Below are 19393 nucleotides of genomic sequence, written 5' to 3'. Positions count from 1 at the left end.
AGATTCTATATGTGACTTTAAAGTACTTTGCCTGACCACCAGTTAGACTGGGCAGCTTCTCATTTGTCTATTGGCTCTTTTATTTCCTTTTCTTGTGAAGTGCCTGTTTATGTGGGAGTTTTTCTCATGTTTTTCTATGAGTTCTCAGTTCTTTCCTTATTGATTTGTAGGAATTTTAAATATATGCAAGATACTAGACTTTTTGGTAACACATGTTACCAACTATTTTTTTCTATTCAGGCTTCCCCCCCCCATTTTCACTCTATGATGTCTTCTGATTAACAGAATTCTTAATTTTATTAAAATTAAATATATCAACTTTTTCCTTCATGATTAAGAAATCTTTCATTACTCTTGAGTCATTGATATATTCCTATCTTCTTCATCTTTATAATTTTGCCTTTCATATTTAGGTCTCTTCTCCACCTGGAATTGATTTTTATGTACAATATGAGGCAAGGATCCACTTTTGCTTTTTTCCGTATGGATACCTATTGGGTTGGCCAAAAAGTTCGTTCGGTTTCCCTGTTGGATGTTACGGAATAATACTTGTCCCCACAGTACCATTTGAAAAGTCCACTTTCCCCCACTGATGTACAAGGACATAGCAGTCACATATCAACTTTCTATACGAGTATATCTCTGTTGCTGGGGTCTTTATTCCATCACTCTCTTTACCTTTCTGCATCAATACCACACTAATTACTGTAGCTTTATACCATATGGGAGGACAAAGTCACCCCTTGTATTTTCTTCAAGAGTGTTTTGGCCTTTTTAAAAAATCATTTACATTTCCATACACTTTGGAAGCAGTGAGTCAATTTCAATAAATAATCTGCTTTAATTTTTGTTATGATTAAAAGGACTATAGTTCAATTTAGGGACAATTAGCATGTTTAAGTAACACTAAGTCTCCCAATCCATGAACATGGTTTAGCTCTCCATTTATTTAGGTCTTCCTTAACGTTCAATGAAGTTTTATTATTTTCTCCATACAGGTCTTTTGCACGTCTGTTGTTAGATTTATTCCTAGGTATGCTTAGTTGTTCATGTTAAAAGCATTCTTTTTCTTACCTCACTTTCTGGTTGTTTATAGCTAGCACTAAAAATACAAGTAAATGTTGCATGTTGGTTTTGTATCCAGCAACCTTGATAAACTAATTTATTGACTCTAATAATTTATCTGTATAGTCTTGTGTATTTTGTACATACATTGTCATATCATTTACAAATAATGACAACTTTGTTTCTTATTTTTGAATCTTACTATCTTTATTTATTTTTGTCTTATCATTCCGACTTGAATCTCTAGTAAATATAAGTGGTGATAGTGGATATCTTTGTTTGATCCTAACCAAAGAGAAAGCTTCCCTTTTTTTTGAAGATTTGTTTAGATACTCAGATGAACATAAGAAATTCTCCTTCTATTCTTAGTTTTCTAAAAGTATCTTTTAAATTATTATTATGAACGGATGTAGAATTTTATCAAACGTGTTTTTTTTGTTGTTGTTGTTGTTGTTTTTTTTGCGGTACGCGGGCCTCTCACTGTTGTGGCCTCTCCCGTTGCAGAGCACAGGCTCCAGACGCGCAGGCTCAGCGGCCATGGCTCACGGGCCTAACCGCTCTGCGGCATGTGGGATCTTCCCGAACCGGGGCACGAACCCATGTCCCCTGCATCGGCAGGCGGACTCTCAACCGCTGCGCCACCAGGGAAGCCCATCAAATGTGTTTTTTTTTAATCTATAAAGGAAATAATAGGATGAATCTTCTGTAAGAATTTCATGTGGTGGATTACTGCCGTTGACTTTTCTAATGTTAAATCACCTTGTATTCCTAGGACAAACATAACTTGGTCATAATATATTGCCTTTTTAGAATATTGATGGATTTGATTTTTGTGGAAATGTATATATTTCATTCATTCACTCTCTTAGCAAATATTTATTGAGCACATACAATGTGCCAGGCACAGTTCCACATCCACAAAACAAACCAGGATGTTTACCTTCATGGAACATAAATTTTAGCAGGGAGAGACAGAAAAGAATAACTAAACATAATTGATAAGTACTATTCAGTGTGTTAGAAGATGAAAAGTTCTATGGAATAAAGAAAAATGGAGCAGGGGCTGGAGGATACAGAGATTCAGGGATGGGATGGGAGGGTGCAGTGGAATAAGATGGTAAGAATATGGCTTGTTGAAAAGATAACAGCTAAGAAAAGAGTTAAAATAGATAAGGGGCACTAGCCATGTGGATATCTGATGAATAGCGTTCTAGGAGTAGGGAAGAGCAAGAGTAAGTGCAAAGAGGTCAGTGTGGCTGAACTGGAGTCGCAATGGGAAGACCAGTAGGTGAGGTAGTCAGAAAGTTAAGGGGTATATAGATCATGTAGGGCTCTGTAGACTATTGATGGATTTGGGATTCTCTGGGTGAAATGGAGAGGCACTGAGGGTTTTGAGCAGAGGCATGACATGACCTAACTTGCACCGTAAAGGGACCACTCTGGCAGCTGTGTTGGGAATAGACTATAAGACGGCAAGCTTGGAAACAGGGAAGACTATTAAAATAATCCAAGCGTGAGGTGGTGGTGGTGGTTCAAGGAAGGGTGATAACAGTGGAGATGGTGAACAGTGGTTAGATTCTGGATATGCTGTGAAGGCTGAGACCACAGGATTTCCTGACAGATTAGATGTGGAGAGTGAGGGGGAAAAAAGAGGAATTAAAACTAGCTCCAATTTTTTTTCACACATGTGGCCGGAAGAATGGTTATGAGTGCTTGGCAGATAAAATCTCAAGGTCATTTTGGTATGTGTTGAGTTTGAGGTTTCTATTAGACAGCCAAGTGGTTTTGTCAACTAGGTAGTTGGATCTTGAAACTGGGAGAGAAGTTCAGGCTGGCAGTATAAATTTGGGAGTTCTCAGCATATGGACGATATTTGAAGTTAATAGTCTGGTGAGATTACCAAGGAAGTGTATGTACATAAAAGTAAGAAGAGGGGATTCAGGGGTTCACCCTGATGAACCCTAACATTAAGACTTTGAGGAGAAGAGGAGGAATCCACAAAAGAGAGAGGGGATGAATAGAGAGTGAGGGAGGTGAAGAACCAGGTGACTGTGCTGTCGTAGAAGCCAAAGGAAAAGGTACTTCAAGAAGAAAGAATAAGGGCACTTCTACTCTGTCAGATGCTGTTGATTGGTAACTTAAGTTGAGAGCAGAGTTTGGCCATTAAATTTAGCAAGGTCATTTGTTGTCCTTGACAAGAGTTGTTTTGGCAAAGTGGTAGGAGAAAGGACATGAGTGAGTGGAGACAGAATGGGAGAACAGGAAAGGTAAGCAGAAACAGAAGCAGAAAAACAAACAGAAGCAGAAAAATGGGTAGATGGAGGGAGATTTGGGGCGAAGAGAGGAGTTTTTCTCCCTAGGATGGAGAAATAAGCATGTTTGCGCACTGGTGGAAATAACCCAGTAACGAGTAAAAAATTGAATAGGGAACAAGGAGAAGGGAGAATTGATAAAGCAATATCCTTAAGTAGGAGAGAGGGATGGGATCTAGGGCATAAAGGAAGGGTTAGGAGCATGGGTAAGTTCATTATGTTAATAGGAAGTATGTGGGTGCAGATGAGGGTGCTTGAGTTGGGTGGTCGAGATCTGTGGAAGTTCTCTTCTATTTCCAGTTTCTCATGGAAGTTAGAAATGAGGTCATCATCTTAGTTGTTAGATGTTAATTTTAGAACACAGTTGCTCATATTATCCTCTTATTTGTAAAATAACCAGAAGATCAGTAGTGGAAACTTGGTTTCATTCTTGTTATTGGTTATTTGTGCCTCCTTTTTTTTGTTCTTAAACAATCTCACTGGACATTTTTCAGTATATATATATTTTTCAAAGAACTGCCCTTCCCATGATTGAGTCTGCATATGATTTCTTCATTTAAAGTTCATTTAATTTATTTCTGTACTTTATTTCCTTTCTTCTACTTTGGGGGGGGCACGGTGGGTATTTTCTGCTGCTTAGTTCATTAATTTTCAGCCACTCTTCTTATCTAATATATATTTTCCTTTATAAGGCATGTTAGCGGCATTCCATAAGCAGCTAAACATATACTAGTTTTATAATCAGTTCAAAATATTATGTAATATCTATTATGGTTCCTTCTTTGACTTGTATGTTACATGGAGTTACATATTTAATTTATAAAAATGTAAGCTTGTCTACTCATTTTAATTATTGATTTTCAGCTTAATTACATTGCAATTGGAACCAAGCTGTGTAAAATTTCAGTTTTTTGAAATTTATTATGACGTGCCTCATGACCTTGTATTTGGTCCTTTGCTATAAACACTCTATGTGTGCCAGGGAAAACTGAATCCTGCAGTTAGTGGGTTCAGTTTTACATCTATGTTCATTAGATCAAGATTGTTAATAATGCTATTAAAATCTTCTGTACCCTATCTAATTCTTATGTGCTAAATTTATCAATTACTGTATGGTGTATGTTGAAATCTGTTATGACTGTGGATTTGTCTCTTTTTTCTTACATTTCTGTCTATCTATCTGTCTACAAAATTTGGGGACTAAATGAATAAGTTATACTGCCTAAAATGTATTGTCTTTAGTTTGAACCTTTAGTTCAATCTTCTCTTGTAAGGACACCAGTCAGATTGCATCAATATCCACCCTAAGGGCCTCATTTTAACTTAATTATCTCTTTAAAAGCCCTGTCTCCAAAAGGGTCACATTCTGAGATCCTGGGGTTTAGGGCTTCCACGTAAGAGTTTGGCAAGGGGGTGCAAAATTTAGCCATAACAGTGAGAAGCTCCTAGGAGGCTCCCTACCTTAGGGGGAAGCTGCCTTTGGCATCTGTCCCCTTCGCAGCAGGGAACTGTCAAAATGTAAGCCTACATTTACCTGGCTGAACAAATGCCCTCAGGGCACAAGAGTTTTAAGAGCTTGGGTTCCCATGTAGTCCGCTTGGTTCCCATTTCCATTTAGATTTTAACCTGTTAATTTCTTATTATCTTGTCAGCTTTTTCATGTTTTAATAACCTAGCCTGGCATAGTATCCGTATCACAGATTATATTCTACTGAACTTTATATAGTAAATAGAAGAGCAATTTGCCAGTTTCATGGAAATATTTTCCTACTATATTTGTGTTTAGTTTTTATTTTTCAGCGTACAGAGATGGAATGATCAAGTTAAGCAGGGCCCCGAGCCCTGAGCACAGAGTTGGTCACAAAATGAGAGTTCATTAAATATTTGTTGAATAAACAAATAAATGAATGTTCTTTATAATTATGTGGTCAAATACGCTACTCTTTTCCATTGTGAATTTTCCTATTGGCAGGCTCCAAAGTTAAGAAAGTTATTCCTATCATTCATACATTAAATGTAAGATACATTCTGAAGAAAAATGAATCAGTATTTCTAAAAAATATGGCAGTTATAAATACAGGTGAAATTAATACAGACCTTAACTTTATTTAGGTCTTTATTTAGGTCTTAACTTTATATAGACCTTAACCTGACAACATGCCAGGCCTCTTAAGACACTCTATGGTCAAAGACCTCATTCTGGGTGATTTAACACCTTGGATTATGTTTTTCTTCCCTCCTAAAGTCAGTTAATCATATTGGGAGTTGGGCCTGAATACCACCAAGGGCATTACACAAAGTTACTTATTGAGGACGTTTTTCCAAGCCATTTCCAAGGACCTGAACCTTGGAAACACCAAACTAGTTTGAGGACACACCTTGGCAGAGGAAATCACTTCTCACCGTCCTCTCCCAGCTTCTGCTCAGCTTCCATAATCCCTTTCGCCTCTCCCATCTGCAGTGACTAAGGAGCAAGGCGAACAGTAAATCTCCATGTTAGTGATGGTGGCGGTATTGAGCTCCCTCACTTCCAAAGGTCCTGGGAGCACATCCCCCACTTGGTGAGGTGTCCTATTTATACCAGTGACCTTCCCCATGTTCAAAACTTGAGCAGCTGCACAATATATATAACGGAGTGGAAAGTAACATGACACACATTTCAAAGAGAAAATTGGAAAGGGATGTGTATCCAACCTTCCTTCCAGCTCTACAAGGCTGTGTTTCTTTGAGTCTATATTATAAAAATAACAAAGGGGCCGGCATGGGGCATGACGGAAGAGGCTGTTTTAGGGGAAATTATTTTGACTCCCTAAAGTGAAAGCCTGAAATAAAGAAGAAAATGTTTAAGAAAAAAGGGATTACTGATAAAGACTCTTATAGAATGATATAATCTTTCTGAATTTGCAACAGTACATTTTAAAAGGTACCAATCATTCCACTTAATATATTTTAAAATGACTGTAGATTTTTTTTATTGGAACCCTTGAGCAGCAGTAGCATGTGTATGTGACTCTATCTTCAGGGGTTGTCTAATGCAGTCCTACACATGTAATAGTCACTCAACTCATGGATTGTAATTAATAAATTGTGACAATCTCAAGAGTGATGGAGGATATGTGTGTGTTGTATCTACACATCTGTAATCATAAGAAATCATCAGCATTTATGGAGTACCCACTGTGTACACCACACTGCTCAAGGGGTTGAGACCTTGGAGGAGATAACACAGGGCTCAAGAAAAGTGAAGATACTGGGCTTTGTGACAGGATAATGACGGAATGTAAAACCATTTTAAATCATCATTTTAAAAGTCAAGGGACTTCCCTGGTGGCACAGTGGTTAAGAATATGCCTGCCAATGCAGGGGACACGGGTTCGAGTCCTGGTACGGGAAGATCCCACATGCCGCGTAGCAACTAAGCCCGTGCGCCACAGCTACTGAGCCCACGTGCTGCAACCACTGAAACCTTCAAGCCTAGAGCCTGTGCTCCCCAACAAGAGAAGACACAGCAATGAGAAGCCCGTGCACCTCAATGAAGAGTAGCCCCCACGCACCGCAACTAGAAAAAGCCCAAGCAACAATGAAGACCCAATGCAGCCAAAAATAAAATTAATTAATTTTTAAAAAAAAGAGAGAGAGACATTGGGTTAGAGCAGTCGTTCTCAACCTTGGCTCCACACTGTAATCAGCTAGGGAGCTCTACAAAATACTGGTACCTGGGTCTCACCCCCAGAGCTGCTGATTTAAGCAGTTTGAGGTGCACCTGGGCACTGGGATTTGTCAAAGCTTTCCAGATGATTCCAATATGCACCCAGGATTGAGAACTCCTGAGCAGGAGAGGTAGGATCTGAGAGTCTGCAACATGAGGTACAAAGGAGTCACTGGCACCAGATATGTGAGGAAGAGGGCTATAGAGACCGGAAGCTGGCAGAGTCCACTGTGAAGTCCATCTGTGAGGATGTCTCACTAGGAAGAGAGCAGGAGGGACTCTTTGTAAGACTACGTGACAATACAGGGTGGAACCTGGAAGAATGTGAAAGGAAAACCCTATTTCTATAATTTTGGACTAATGGAAAATGAAGGTACCCTAGCACCAACTAAAGTTTTTCTTCACAGTTGAGTAGAAAATAGATATTTTTCTGCTGAGAGGGATTCTGATTTTAATTTCCCTTTCCAATGTCTTTTTCTAGCCCCCACGTTCAAAGTTTTTGTTTTTCTTGGGCTTCCCTGGTGGCGCAGTGGTTGAGAGTCCGCCTGCCGATGCAGGGGACATGGGTTTGTGCCCCAGTCCGGGAAGATCCCACATGCCGCGGAGCGGCTGGGCCCATGAGCCATGGCCGCTGAGCCTGCGCGTCCGGAGCCTGTGCTCCGCAACGGGAGAGGCCACAGCAGTGAGAGGCCTGCGTACTGCAAAAGAAACAAAAAGTTTTTGTTTTTCTTTTGCTATTTCAAAGGCGTTCATGAGCACGATTCATATTTGGGCCTCTGATTTTGAGCAGTAACGTGAATGCTAAGGGAGACTGTGGGGAGAGGTGATAGGAACCAGAGCTGTGCAAGAAGCTTCGTGGATCGCAATGCAGGCCAACGTGATGGGGCACGAGTTATGCGCACCTCAGTGTTCACGGCATTGCCCTTTCCCCGCTGCTGAAGAGAATTTTGGATTGTCGACTTAACTTCAACTCTCTTCCTCCCCCGCCGCCCCCCAGATGGAAGGGAACCTAGGTGGCGGAGGTTGGAAGGTGGAGAAATGCCAGAAAACTGCATTGGCTGTTTGTTGAGAGAACTTTGTTCTGTACCAGCTTTGGGGTGTGAGAGAATTAGGTGGGAGAGAAAGAGTGTTACTGTGGGTTATGAAAGGGATCCTTTTGACATTCTCTGAGAAACACAAATAAGGGGGTGGAGCTGCTTTTTTAAGTACTTTCATTTGCTCCGTGGATGCACCCCCACACTCTGAAGCTGGTTCCAGATATGCAAATATCAGGTAAATAGGAACATAGTTTTGGGAGCTGCAGTGCTGCCCCAGGGACTTTCTGCTCCCCTTGTACATTAGACGCAAGGTCCTTGGGGCAACACTCCACCTTTTCAGCATTTATATCTACTTTTATTAACAAGATGTTACCATGACTAGTTGATTTTTCAGTATCGTGAGAGAAGAGCAAAACAAAACATGTTCTCATTGTGTTTTTTACTCGTTTTACTGCATTTTTTTACCAATTGAAGGTTTATGGCAACCCTGCATCAAACAAGTCTGTCATCGCCATTTTTTCCAACAGCATTTGCTCACTTTGTGTCTTTGTGTCACATTTTGGTAATTCTTGAAATATTCAAACTTTTTCATTAGTGATCTTTGATGTTACTACTACAACTAGCTGAAGGCTCAGGTGATGGCTAACATTTTTAGCCATAAAGTAATTTTAAATTAAGATATGTAAATTGGTGTTTTTAGATGTAATGCTATTGCACACTTTATAGACTATGGTATAGTGCAAACATTACTTTTATATGCACTGCAAAACCAGAAAATTCATGTGGCTCACTTTATTGCAGTATTATCTTTATTAGGGTGGTCTGGAACTGAACCCACTATATCTCCAAGGCATGCCTGTACTCTATTGCAGATGGAATCTAAAATTTAAAATAGTTTGTAGATAGTCATATGAGAGAAGCAAGGAAAAAATTTGTTCTGGTCAGTAGTAACACAGACCACCGTTTTCTTGTATAAACCCGATCTCTCATGTGAAAGAACTTCCTTTTATTGGGTTCACAATAACTGGGCAAGGGTGTAGTGGGAAATGGTGCGGAACAGAGTCCTCAGGGACAGAGATGGTTAATATCCCCCAAATATGGGTGGGCTTCCCTGCATTGCCCCCAACTCCTTACAGCTGGGTTAGGGGCCTAATGACTAGATCTGGACAATGAACTTCAAGTAGAAGTGATGTTCGTCACTTCCAAGCCTGGACATTTCAAAGCTAAAGTGCTTCCTCTCACTTCCCCTCTCTGCACAGTGACCGGAAGTTGTATGATGCAGATAGCACAGCAGTAAGATGGAAGCCCAGACTCCCAGATCTCTGCTTGGATGAGAGCTCCCAAGGGAAGCCTGCATCAGCCTGTTACAAGCACAAATACGGTTTTGTTACATTAAGCCCCTGAGAATTACTTGAGCTTTATTTGTTACTGAAGCATAACCTAGCTTTACCCTGACTCACATGGTCTCTGAGGAAAATGGGGAAAAGATTCTGCTCTTCTTCTTACTGGAAAACTATGTACAGGGAGGAAAGACTATGGCCACTACTTTAGAAATCAACTCAGGAAGGCTACCTTCCCACTTGATGAGAGCCACAAAGACAAATGAGATACGGACATTGTGAGGCAAGATAATTTTGTATCTATTTGCCTAGTTCTCTGAGGTCCCCACTGATCTCCTGACTAATGCTTTTTGTGACCAACTTTTCAGTAAACCTTACTGCATTTACCTGGAGTCGAGCCTGGACAGAATTCTGTGCTAACTTGGAAAAAGATGTGGCAACACCTTTGATGAAGCCACTGGTCTTAATCTGTTTAATGATTTCAACACTTCCTTCCCATTTATTCAACTGATGTTGAAGACTTTCTGTAGCACTAGGCTGCCTCCAATTTTCCAGGATCTTTTGGTCAAGGCCAGGTGCTCCAAAGAAAAACTGACCTCTTGGCTCTAGGCTCTCAAAATTTCAAAGTAGTGCTACAGAGTATAGCATTTAGTCGAAAGGACATTTCATTGTTACATAAATAATAGCCAGTGGTAAATTAAACAGATGCGATCTCAAAATCAACCCTTTTTACTTAAAGCTAAGAACTTTCCTTAAAGACCTGATGAGCTAATATTTTTGAAGCCCCAATTGGATAATGTACTTGAAAGTGCTTTTTGAACTTCTTTTTTTTTTTTGCTACTATCCAGAGAAATGCTCTCTTCCTTGGCTTTAGAGAAATGGAGAATACTAACCTTATTTTTATGACTATTTAACCCCAATAACAATTTAGAATTACTGTCATGCAGCCGGCTGCCTCATAGCCGCCTTTGTCTTTATCTGATAGAGCTGTGGCTGTCTCCTCACTGCCTGTCTCTCTTTCAATAGTGTACAGTCTGGTTATTATGTGAGTTCTATTTTTTCAGCACCAAAACCCAGCTTTTAGCCCATAGGTTTCTTTATTACCATCTAAGGAGTCCTGGCAGACTGGAGCCATTTTTCCCTTCGACAGACCTTTAAATGATTCTTCATGCTTTTGTCACATAATTAAAATTAGATTACTTTAACTCCCTGCTGGCTGGCCTGAGTAGGGGCCCTTGTAAAGCCTCCAGCTGGCCAAGGGGCCTTTAAAAGGAGGAACGTGGTCCAAACACACTCAGCCGCTGCCTTCCCCCACCCCAGCCAGGACGCCACTGTGTTCCTTGCCAGTTAGACAAGATTTACCCTGAGTTTATCAATGGCTGCTTATTTTCTAAGGTCTAGATTTTCTTTTCAAAAGACTTGGAGTCAGGGATTGGTATGTTTGTTTTTCAGGGGCTGAAGCTCTTCTAGGCACCATTTTCCAGCACCTAGAGAGCTCGCCTCTTAGTAATTTGCTTGGTGGCTCAGCTGAAATGGACCAGAAAGACCGAGCGGCTGAGCGAATAAACTGTCATACCTGTTTGCACCCAAATACTTGTTTGGTTTCTCAGCCAAGGCCGAATGCAAACTCCCTTCTCTCTTCTCTGGGCTCTTCTCCTTTAAACCTCCCCCTTCCCCTCTGCTACCAGGACACTCCCTGGCTGCATTTCGAAGCACAGCCTCAATTAGGTTTCCACCGGAGTAGCAGGGAGAGCTCCTGTCACACAACAACCTTTCACAACACACCTACTCCTGCTCAATTTTTGACACCAGCGTCTTGCGCCTTCTCAATTTCCCCCCCCGAAAATACAGAGGCAGGACAAGTAAAGTCCAGTGTTACTATCCATCAAAGAATCTCAGCTCTCCCTCCAAGAGAACAGCTCTTGGTTACTCTTGGCATTTTCTCTAGGCAAATGCCGCCTCACAACCTTGCCCTGGATCATTTCATCCTTCCATCTCTCTGCCTGCCTTTCACCTATCCACGTTCTATTATACAGCGCAGCTGTGAGAGAGGGTTTGAACTTGATCAGATGTTCAAGGCTAGACTCCTGTGTTAGCAACTTGTTAGGGTTGTGACCTAGAGCGAGTGACTTAATGTCCCTGTATTTTCTTTTCTTATCATAAAATTAGGCATAATAATACCCACCTCCAGTGGCTGTAGGGAGGATTGGGAATAACACTCGATGCCTGGCTTAACCAGGCATCAGGTAAAATGCTTTAACCTGGCTTCTCAACAGAGCTGAGAAATTGCATTCGTGCGCTTTGGTATTAAACACTGCTTTCCCGTCTTTCTGTAAAAGGCAGTTAATTTCCCTTGTCTATTACTGCATCTTGACTGCCTCGTGATAGAGTGGATCTCCCCTCATCTCTTAAAAAAGAAGATAGAACATCATGTGAGTTTTCCTTGAGGGACAAGGTTGACATTTCTGACGCAGCGACAAGGCAGTTTCTGCTTCTCCTTTGCTGCCACACTCTTGGTCACTCCCCACTGTGCCCCCTGCCATTGGTGTGTTTGCCTCTTCCAACCTCCCCACTTCTGATTTTCTGCTGATGGTCTGTTCTTTACATGAAATAAGACACCTAAGCTGGCTAAGATTATCAGTGGAGTTAATAAGCCCCCAGTGACAATCTGGGGACTCTCTGAAAGATCATACCCTTCAGACTCTGACAATTTCAGTGACTTGGTAAGCTTCTACATGTTATCTGTGGGTGTCTCACAATCTAGTTGTGGGAACAAGACAAACATGCAAAACAGTTGAGAATCATATAGGTCGGACTAGAATCAAACCCCACCACTATAAACACTGTGGAAAAGGGGGGAAGTGGTGAATCCATCTCCAGTGGCAGACAAAAAAAGGGCACAGAAAGCACCCCATGTCCCAGTTCTCCCCTCCCTCACCGTTGCATTGAATTCCATAGCCTCTCCTGCCTCTGCTTCCCCATCTGTAAAATGGGGGTGATAATACTATGCACTTCGTACTATTTTTATGAGAGCTAAGTGAGTCTGTGTTTGTGAGGTTCTTAGATTAATGCTTGACATATAACGTGTTCTTAAGTGCTTTCAAACAAGTTGTGAAGATGCAGGGGCTGAGATGGTCAGCCAACACACAACAAAGAGGGGCAGGGAGCCTGGGCGTAAAGCGAGCTGTCCAGCCAGGTCAGGATTCCACCCCGCCTCCCACGTTGCTGAGCAGGCGTGAGCATCCACCCCTGACTGCTCCCTGAACCTGCTTCTCTGAGCATCAGGGTCAGGCTGGGTCCTGCTCTTGGTTCTCCCAGAAAAATAAAAATTTTCTCTGCCTAAAAGGCCACATATGCTTTTGTTCCCTCATCAGACATCCCTTTGACTTGGATCTTCAGAGACAACCCGAGAGCATTTTTATAGACAGTTGTCTGTCTTCACACTAGGACTGGTCTTGGCATGTATATGCTTATAGCTGTGCTTACCTATATAGACATAAGGATGGAGTTTCTGTTTTATTCCAGAAATGATCTGAGGCCACTGGAGAAAGTTTTGTGACCTGGTGCCCATCATTGGCCAAAGGCTGGGCTGGTACGTACCTGATGCCCATCACAATAGCTTTATGAAATGTGTGTGTGTGGCTTTAGCCCCAGTTGGCTGAATCTGGGTGAGCTGTGCAGTGCCCCCTGCAGCATTAGCCGTGTTCCTGGCACTAGCAGGTAACCACAAAACCTCAGAACTTATTTCCCTGGGATGTGATTTCTTTTATTAGCGCTGAGGCCTGGCAGGTGTAAGTAGGTAGAAATGGTCTGTGGTATTACAGAAGCCCAAGGACACTTCCCAAGTGGATAAGGTGGTAGGTGCTGGTTGGGTGGCCTGCCCTCTGTGGGACTCCGAAAATGCTGCCCCCGGCCCTGAGAATTGTGGGTGGAAGCCACAAGGAGCAGTGCTCTGTCACTCACCATCTTGCTAGTGTTAAAATGTCATGTCCACATCTACCCCCCCACCCCGTGCCAGGAGCAGGTGATGACGTGTAGTCAGAAGCCCGGTTACGTTTAGGAATAGGTTTCCTGGTGTATGGGATGGGGGGCATCTTTAATGCCTGTTTTGTACTCTCTCAGCACCTCTTTTTGTTGTGCCCATTGCCGAGGTCGCCAGGCGCCCTCAGGTGGAGTGGCTTTTCTCTTGCTGCCTGCCGGGAGCTCTCCACCTAGGATGTCTGCAGAGACCACTGAGCCACACATACTCCCACATTCTATACAGTTCTGGGAGAGAAGGGAGTCAACATTTTCAGAATAATCCTTGAGCAAGAGAAGTTGAGACAAGGAGTAAATACTCCCATGCTCCCTCTCTCTGGATAGTCCTAAAGTACATTCTAGAAAGTTTCTCAGAGGGGCCACAGTGGGCTAGCTCCCCACTGATTACAGGCGTAACAAGTTCAATCATGCCTCCTTGAATTGGCTTTCCTTCTTTCTCTGTTTCACTCTCCCCAGTGCCCCCTTCCTTCTGTTTCTTGGGCTCAAATCCCTAAGTATACTGGCTGCTCTAGTCTGAGACTAGGCACCAATCCTAGTCTCTGGCTGTGTGTTTCCAGGCTCAGACAGCAGGAAAGACCACAAGAGCAGGATGGCATGAGCCTTCCATGGATTTTAGCCAAGACTCTGTGACAGTGTTACCACACAGAGCTCTTAAAGAGGAAGATGAACTTCAATCCACTGTACATTATGCTACCATGTGCTTGTTGCTAATGGTATCGGTAACAACCAGTGTCCCCAGATTGCAGGCTTGCAAAATTCAAGCGAGTCTGACAAAAGGAGGGCACTTAAAATTGTTCCAAAATGGGTAAGAGGAAAATTATCATGATAAGAGACGAGGAAATTTAACACATCCCTCTTATTACTGAGTTTAATGGAGTTTCTTCTTCCAAACTAAACTGTGGTTAAAATGTGTGGTGCCCTTAAGAAGGAATCTTCAGTTGAATTCCCAGAATTTCATTTCTTAGTGGAAAACTGCCTGCATTTCACATAAAGTCATCTGCTAACATTCGCACAAGTGTGTTTGTAGGAATATCTTGAGACCCACAAGGAACCAGCCTTGTTCTGGTCATAATGTCCTCATTTTACATCATCAGAGAAAATAACTCTATCATATTTAGAAGGAATATGACAAAAACATACAGCAAAAGCCAATATTCCTATTTTTAAGTGATAATAGCTGAGGTCCAATCCTTGTTTTCACTTATCAGCGTTGCTGCACAAATTTCTTTAAAGAGAGATGCTAAAAAGAATGTCAAGAAACTTAAGTACTTTAAAGTTTTGATTCAAAGAAAAGAAAAAGGAATGAATCAGAGGCAAGAAGGTGATAAAGATGATGACAGCAACATAAAGAGTGCTAGATGGTCAACGAACAGCTCTGAAAACTTAGGAAAATCGAGGGGGGAGAAATTAAGTCTAGTTTCCTAATTTAGAACTAGAACTGGGAAAGCACAATAAGCCACTGCTTCTGTGATATAAAATAATAAATTCTAAAAACCTGACCTATTCTAGAATTTCTTATCCCTTTCAGTTACTTCGTTTAGAGGCATTATTTAAAACAAAATGAAAGAAAAAAAAAACGCACCTGTAAATGCTGGGAAGCCTTTATCCTGCATTTCTTTATCAGATGAATTGTCACCTATAGGAATTCTGATGGGATGGGGTACAAGGCAATAACTTTTGATCCTTTTAATTATTATCTGGAGGCTAGAAGCACAGCCCTGGGAGAACATATTCAGCAATTCAGTAGAGAATCTTGGTTAATCAAAAGGCAGCATGATACAATAAGTAATTGATGGAGAGTTCACATAGGGAAATTTAGTGTGTATTAAAGGTTATATTTCAGATAAGTGGGGAAATTTCAATTATTCAATAAATGGTACTAGGACAAGGAGGTAGCCACCTGGAAAAAGTTAAATAAATCCACATCTCATTCCTTGAGCCAAAACAAATGCCAGGTAGAAAACATAGTTAAATATAAATAAAACTATAGAGTATTAAAGAAAACAGAAAATTTTAAAATAATTATGCAGTGGCGAGAACTTTCTATGGCTCAGAACACAGAAACTATAAAAAAGGTAAATTTAACCACGTGAAAATTTAAAATTCTGCACAACAAAGAAAAAACAAAAATTCAAGACAACCATCACCTAGAAAACTAACAGCAACCCGTATCACAGACATGGAGATAATTTCCTTGCTATATAGAGACTTACAAATGGCTCTTATAGTACATAAACATATTCTCATCCTTACTCATACTAGATGAAATACAAAATAAAACCATAAAAAGACACAGAATGACAGCTGTCCATAAAGAGGCAAGAGGACGCCTTAAATCTTACACACATAAAGACCACCTGGAGATGCGATTAACTTGCAGAATCTCATGGATAAAGTCTGGAGTGGGGCCTGAGAACTTGCATTCCTAACAAGCTCCCTGCTGATGCCTGCACCAGGCCCAGTGACCACACCCTGCGTAGCATGCATTGCTGGTGGGCATGTACATTTATATTACCTGTCTGGAGGGCAATTTGGTAACACCCTTCAAAATAAAAAGTGCACAGGCTGTCAGCAAGTCCACTTTCGTAATCCTACAATAGGAGCAATGGATACAATTGAATTTGCAGATGGGAGAAATCCAGACAATCCAGACAAAATCCATACATTGAATATGCAAATGAGGCAAAGAATAAGGCTGATACGGATGCAGAGAAATCTCCAAGAAACTTTAACTTGATAAAGAAGTTTCAGAAAAGAAAAACCACACAGATTTGTGTCTCTGTGCGTGTGTGTGTGTGTGTGTGTTATTGAATGGGCTGAAGACATACCTGAGTATTTTTTCCACCTTCACTACCTGTACAAACCCACTCTGTCATCTAGTTCTGCCTCAGACAGTTTCCGTAACTTTCTCAAACTCGCTTGGTAACACACAAGCACACACACAACTGCAAAGTGCCATTGGCTTCCCATGGAATTCCCTTTCTCTCTGATCCATCATTGTGGGCAGACGGTCACAGCTTCCTGCCCCTTAGATTCTTCAAATATGAATCATCGGGCCTCATGCTTTCTTTCCCCTCCAACTCCAGGAGACACACTTCAAGCTCTCCAGGTAGACTCCTTGAAGCCCCTCTCAGGTGTAAGGAGTGGTAAGGCAGAATCTTGTGTTATTTAAGCTGCTACTTCTGGAGCCTCTGCCACTTGCTTCATTGAAATAGCTGTAGCTGTAGATCTTATTGCATAGACGCTAATGTTAGAGACCATAAACTGGTAGCCGCGGCCATGTCTGGCAGCAGAGATATTTGGATATTTTTCTTCTTATTTTATTTTGTTCAGAAATTTTTTCCCAGCTTTATTGAGAGACATAGACACATAATATTGTGTAAGTTTAAGATGTACAACATGTTGATTTGATACATTTATAGATTGCAAAATTATGGCCACAATGGTGTTACCTACCACCTCCATCCCATCATAGAGGTACATTTCTTTTTCGTGCTGAGAATATTTAAGATGTACTCTCAGCAACACTGCAAGTATATGGTACAGAATTATTACCCATAATCACCATGCTGTCCATTAGATCCCCAAACTTGTTCATCTTCTAACTTCAGGTTTATACCCTTTGAGCAGTTGTCTCCCCATTTCCTCCACCTCTTCACCTCCTGTTTCTCTGAGTTTGTCTTTTTGCGATTTCACGAGAAATATTTTGTTTGACTCTTGACATCATGCTCAGCATTCCCAAACCAGAAGATTTTACTTAAACCTCCAGAGTCTGAAAATTTGAAAGATCTGCCAATAAAGGGCCTGTGTTCCTCCTTTGAAAGATTTGGCTGGAGCTAAGCTGTGGTCGTCCCTTTAGTGAGACCCACAGGGGCCATGTTCCAACCATTCCCTTGTCTCGGGTTCACTCGTTATTATGCTAGCACTGTAGTCTTTCTTCCACCCTCCTGTTTCTTTCCCGGGTGTACGTTTGAGTGTGTGATTCCTCCCCCCACCATAGAGAGCATTACCCTTGGGGCAGGGCTGGGCCCCAAGCAAATCTGCAAAGCTCCAGAGCATCCTATCACATCTTTCTAAACTATTTCCCCCTATTTAATGCCTCTTCCCAACCTCCAAATCCACAAGTTAGTGCTTTCCTATTGCCTCAGGTTCTCCTCTTTTCTGAAAGAAATGGGATCATCTCATTCACACTAAATTGTTAGTGATTTAATGTGCCTTCTGGGGGAAAAAAATAGCCGGAAAATGCTCAGCACTTCCAAATGGTGAAATTCCAGCCAGTTGGACACTTGGATGAATGAGGCATTTGGGGGCAGGAGACTCTTCTCTAAGACCCTCCAAACCACACCTTGTGAACGACTACTCCTTCTCTACTTTACGTCAGCCCGCTAAATTATTTGCCAAAACCATGAAGGGCTGTTCCTTTCTGTTTCTCAGGCTAGTGGTTTGCCAAGGAATCCCTGCCCTAGTTGGTTCTTCCTGGAAGAAATATTTATATAATTCACTCCTATTCTGAGACGGGGTGCCCTGTGTGTTTTAGCCTACCAGAAGCTTACTATGTGCCAACAGTGCAGTGTGGCTATAGACAGACGCACACACGCGTGCGCACACACACAGACACACACTTGAACGCAAACTTAGCCACGTCGTCCATAGATAAAACATAAGAAGTAGTTTCACTGAAATTTTAACCCACATCTGGGGATTTGTACAGCTCATTCGGAGAGACCACATTTTGAGAAGAATGCTGGCAAGTTAATAGCATTCTGAGGAAAGAGACTGGGAGAGTGGAGAGGTTGGAACCGCACCAGTAACAAAAGAAGGTTAAAGAAAGACTCAATGGCTGCCTTCAAAGGTTTGAAGGACTGTCACCGACAGGGAACCAGATGGATTAGGTTCTTGTTATGCCAAAGAGCAAACCAAGACCAATGGATACATGTTAAGGATGAGAGTGGGAAGTGATTTTGGCTCAGGGAAGAAAATTTAACAGCTACTAGATAGAGATTACATGAAAATGACTTTCCCTTTCACTAAAAATATCCCAGGAGAGGCTGTTTGACCATCTGCTTGGAATGCTATAGAAAGAAACCTTACAATAGTTGGTGGCCTGATTTGATTTTTCTGGGACTCTTGATACCAAATTCCACTTTTGTATGATTCCACTTGCATTTCGCAGAGAACACATCATCCACGAAGGCAGGATAATGTCTCTACCTATTCCGTTTGAACTTCAGTATAATCATTGAGGTCCAATTACACCAATGTTCCCTTTCAGACCCAGCATCTGTGATTTCTGTAATTTCACGTTCATGCCCCTTGGATGTGCATCCTTTGTATTCTTGTTGTCAGTTAGCATGTAAAATCGATTTTCACTCAACGGGTTTTTCCTAAGCACCCTTGTAAAGCAAATGATGTGGCCAATTGTTTATTTTCTGGACAGCCTTTTTCTGTCCCCATAATGGGGCTAACATATCTATGACTCACATTCACAGGACAGAAGGATTGTTCTGGTTTGTGCTTTTACTTCTTTTGGCCAACTGGAGAGTTATTTATAAACATTTATCGATTTGGATTCATAAACCAAAGGGGGGGGGAATCTTGCTGTGCTGGTTACTATGGTAACTAGCATCTCACACGTTTACTCACCAGCCAGCAGTGATGGCTCAGAACAAAACCCAAAGCCTACCTGTAGCTTCAGACTGCGTATTTGCTCCTTTTACATTTTTAATTGAAAATCAGTTATTTCCTCCACCAGTGCCATGCGACAGCATACTGTATTTAAGTCGAAAAAAATATTGTTCAAATTTATTCCTGAGAATAATAATTTATTCTGTACTTCTCTTGGGGCATTTTCCAGACATATGTGACTTCTAATCAATTTTGATTGTCAAGAAT

The sequence above is a fragment of the Lagenorhynchus albirostris genome, chromosome 10 (assembly GCF_949774975.1).
Source record: "Lagenorhynchus albirostris chromosome 10, mLagAlb1.1, whole genome shotgun sequence".
NCBI lineage: Eukaryota > Metazoa > Chordata > Mammalia > Artiodactyla > Delphinidae > Lagenorhynchus > Lagenorhynchus albirostris.
Note: the sequence above shows the minus strand (reverse complement) of the source record.